Source organism: Psammomys obesus, unplaced genomic scaffold, assembly GCF_907164565.1.
Source record: "Psammomys obesus unplaced genomic scaffold, mPsaObe1.curated_primary_1811, whole genome shotgun sequence".
Taxonomy (NCBI): domain Eukaryota; kingdom Metazoa; phylum Chordata; class Mammalia; order Rodentia; family Muridae; genus Psammomys; species Psammomys obesus.
This window is the reverse complement of record NW_026588368.1, coordinates 2,333,696-2,336,573: the sequence shown is the minus strand read 5'-3', so window position 1 is coordinate 2,336,573 and position 2,878 is coordinate 2,333,696. Positions and strand designations below refer to the sequence as shown.

Below are 2,878 nucleotides of genomic sequence, written 5' to 3'. Positions count from 1 at the left end.
AATTATAAGAAAGTGTTCATTTTGAGACCTGCATGCACCCTTGTACAGGAGTGTGTGACATGGCGTGGCTTGTCTGCTCCCTGCCACTCTTCAGGTCTCGTTAGTTCACAGAGTGAAACCTGGGGCTGAGTCACCTCAAAGATTCCTCCCAACTCCTCCACGTTGTGCACAGGTGTTCATTCACAAGAAAGCCCCAATGTCTGGGATCCATCATGTGTACTTATGATATTAGTGGTTGAAGTTTTTTTAATTATTAAAAAGGCTTAGGTCCAAATGGGTTCTGGGTTTCAATTTTTGGAATAGTTGTAAGCACATAAAGAAATATCTTAAAGATTGGAAGCAAGTCTAAGCCTGAACTCAAGTTATATCTCCTGTGCTCGTAGCCATGTAACTCAAGAGTCATTTTGTACAATGTTTTTAACATGCTTTTCTTTTGTGACATGAGCTAGATGCCAGGTTTCCTATTTGAGCTGATGTGTTGGTACTCAAAAAGTTTTGGATTTTCGAGCATTTTGGAGTTAATATTTTCAGATTAAAGATGTTCAGCATGCACAACTACTACTAATGGCAACAATAATTTTTAATTACTCAAGGTTTTAAAAATATTTTTTCTTTTTTTGTTTGTTGTTTTTCAAGTCAGGGTTTCTCAGTGTAGCACTGTTGTACTGGAACTCACTTTGTAGACCAGGCTGACCCTGAACTCACAGAAATCCACCAGCCTCTGCCTCCCGAGTGCTGGGATTAAAGGAGTGTACCACCACTGCCCAGCTTAATATTTTTCATACAATGTATTTCCTCATATTTTGCCTTCCCTAAATCCCCCCCATAGATTTTTCCTGATTTCCCTATTCTCCTAACTTTATGGTTTTCTTTCTCTCAAATAACAGAAAAGAAAAAAATCAAAACAAACCCAAAAAATCAATAAAACAAAACAAAAATAATAAAACAAAGGGCTCACAAGAAAAAAAAAAACAAAAACATGGAGTCTGTTTTGTGCTGACCAACTGCTCCTGGGCATGAGGCCTGCCCTGGAGTGTGGCTGATATACTCAGTGACACTTTATTGGAAAAAACTAATTCCCCCTTTCCCAACAAAAACATGGAACTCTTCAGGAGTTTTTGAGTCATCCTTGCACAGGGCCTTGCTAATCTTCTCTGTAGTGGTCCAATTTCAGTATGTGTACTGCCAAAGCAAGCATGACAATAACTATCTGAGCTACTTGAATGTACCACTGAGACTTTGAGTCTGGTAGTTAAATTCTCATGTTTTAGACCTATGACGTTGGTACATCTAGGTTGTTGCTGAAAAAGTTTGAGGCATGGTATGTCCAAGTTCCTTGCCTAAGCAAACATCCCACTGTGTGGCATCTGGAAAGCCAGCTAGATCTAAATTCCCCACATTCTCCATCCAGGGCCTACATCTTTGGGAGATTCCCGAGTAGACATGTAGGATTGGAATTGTGTGGTTCAGTGTCCAGTGTGGGAGCCTCTTAACACAGATGAACTATGGCCCATCTGAATTCAGAGGTATTATAAGTGTGAAATATATACTGAACATCACATAGATGTAAAACACCTCAATCACAATTTTCGTTCCCGTGCCATGTTGAAATTATATTTTGGACATGTCAAGCTGAGTGATGTATATTACTGTCTTTCTAAAGAGACTTCATGATGTGGCTTATGGGAACCTACAATGACAAAGTGAGTCATCCCAGTGGTGGCTGTATCGTTTTTCCATCACAGAGAACTGACTGAAAGGAGAGTTTAGATTTTGATCTCTATTGCATAGTTAGCTTTTCAAGACAAGGAAGTTAATGAGGACAGAAATAGCCAAAGAAATAGTCTTCACAAGTCAGACCTGAGCTCTATCCATGCAGCGGTCGCTTGATGCTTCTGCCAGGGTTGTCTTCCAAGCTACACCGCAGAGGTTTTAGAGAAAAAGAAAATAATTATTAATATTATTATAATTACGTATCACTTTTTAAGTATGAGAGTGTGAGTATGAGAGAGGGGAAAAAGAAGAAACAAGAATTTTAATGTATGTGACAGATTCCACATTAAAAAAAAATCACAATCTCGGGACATATTTTCACATTTATTTTAGGAACACAGAGAGTGCTCAGCAAGAGGACATAAATTCTTGCTCTAACCAGCCCTAAGCCACTGGTCCCTAACAGCCATACCAGCCAACCCTAGGAGCATGTCCTTAGTCTGAAGATTGACCTTCCCAGGTGACCTCTCCTCCAGGCAGACAGTGGTGACTTCCCAACAGCTTCACACTCCAATAGCTTTCAAAGAACTCCAGCACCATGAAGCCATTTTATACCAATCAAGAACCCCCTGGCTGCTCAGACGAGCCCTGGGGTTTTCCTACTGACCCACGGTGAAAAGGAATTCAAGGCCTATGGAGAAGACCAGTGCAAGGCTAAGGGAACAAGACTCTAGAGCCCTGTGCAATCAACCCAAGGCCTTGGCAGCACCTAGAAAGAGATACGAAGGCTCTAGAAGTGGAACAAAGCATGCCTCTCCTAGAAAGAGCGCCTACGGTAACTGTCTGTGTAAAGGTTCTGTCTGGACTGCTGTACCACACTTTACAACTGGGACCACACAGAAGTCCCCCAGTCATTCAGAAACCGCATGGATGTGGTCTGAGAGTAGGGAACAGAGGGAAGAGTCCCAGTCAAGACACTAACAACATGGAGCTGTACATAGGGCAGGGGGTGGAGTGTGGAAATGGTTGCTCGTCTAGAAAGAACACTTCTACCCTTTGTCACCTTGTTGGTTGTTTCTCTCATTGTGACCAAACACCTGACAAGAAAGAAGTGGCTTAAAGGAGGAATTTTTCGAGGTCATGGTGTTGTCTGGCCCATGCTGCC

General features: G+C 41.8%; 1 non-coding gene across 1 annotated transcript; it reads right to left on the bottom strand.

Annotated features, from left to right (window-relative positions):
- Window positions 1–1,092: 1,092 nt before the first annotated feature.
- On the bottom strand, window positions 1,093–1,194 carry LOC129674358 (U6 spliceosomal RNA). Its single transcript, XR_008719799.1, has one exon. It is a non-coding gene; the product is annotated as a U6 spliceosomal RNA (small nuclear RNA).
- Window positions 1,195–2,878: the final 1,684 nt, after the last annotated feature.